This window comes from Triticum urartu, chromosome 6A (assembly GCF_056163025.1).
Source record: "Triticum urartu cultivar PI428250 chromosome 6A, HENAU_Tu73, whole genome shotgun sequence".
Taxonomy (NCBI): Eukaryota; Viridiplantae; Streptophyta; class Magnoliopsida; order Poales; family Poaceae; genus Triticum; species Triticum urartu.
In genome coordinates this window covers 542,532,060-542,533,197 of record NC_141878.1, presented here as the reverse complement: position 1 = coordinate 542,533,197, position 1,138 = coordinate 542,532,060, and the positions used below count along the sequence as shown (strand labels likewise).

At 56.8% G+C, this 1,138-nt stretch overlaps 1 pseudogene; it reads left to right on the top strand.

Annotated features, from left to right (window-relative positions):
* On the top strand, window positions 1–907 carry LOC147966179 (auxin-responsive protein SAUR32 pseudogene; annotated as a pseudogene).
* The last annotated feature ends 231 nt before the right edge of the window (window positions 908–1,138 follow it).

Below are 1,138 nucleotides of genomic sequence, written 5' to 3'. Positions count from 1 at the left end.
CCTCCCGGCCCGCACGGGCCGTGCAACTCCTATAAAAACCTCCGCGAGTGCCGCGAACCACACCGAACCACACCTCACTCCTTGGCTCTAGCTACCTGCTATAGAGCAGTGACCTCTTAGCACCACCACCAGCAGCGGCAGCGACGGCGAGAGGGCGATAGCGGTTGGACCGCCGGCGAGGGAGCTACCACCATCATGCAAGGGGACCAGGCGGAGAAGAGGGGGAAGGTGAAGAAGGGGTGGCTGGCCGTCCGGGTCGGCCAGGCGGAGCAGCAGGGCGACGGGTTCCGGCGGTTCGTCATCCCCATCGCCTACCTCTACCACCCGCTCTTCCAGCGGCTGCTGGAGGCGGCCCGGGACACGTACGGCTACAGCTCGGCCGGCCCGCTCTGGCTGCCCTGCTCCGTCGACGAGTTCCTCCGCCTGCGCGCGCTCGTCGACCAGGAGACGGCGCACTCGCACTCCTCGTCGCACCGCGTGCACGCCGGCGGCTACCAGCAGCAGGCCTACTCGTTCGCCCCGTGCACCCGCGCAAAAATCACGTCCTGATCGACCCACATCGATCATCGAGCCCCGGCCCGCCGGCTTTCGTTTGTTGAGCACCGAGTGCGCAAGCGGCGGTAGTACATCTGCCTGCCGGAGAAAACAGTCACACATGTACATGTACACGTACATAGAGAGAGATACCAGATACGGAGGTGCATGAGAGGCAGTCAGTAGGTGATTACTGAATAGGCAGTTACCGGTGAGAGCAGGTATAGCACAGGCCAATATTTGATTGGTCTTTTTTTGTATTGATCGATATCAGGTGGCCTGATGAAACCAGTAGGCTTTTGTATATGTGTTTTCTAGGATTAAAATGATTTATGTTGCAAGATAACATTAAAGGGGAAGTTAGGGCATCTCAAACGCTGATCTCCAAACCCTTGCTTCTTTCGATCATTCCTGCTAAAGCAGTTGGCAATGACTCATTGGAAACTTCTATTGGATCTGGGAGAAGAAGAAACCCAATCAATGGGTAGGTAGTCAATTTCTGCACAGTGGAACGTGTAACCCGCCTGCTGTCCAAGTCAACCACTGAATTTTTTGTCTACAGCGGAGAAAACCAATCCATCGACAGAGATGCACGAGCCAACCA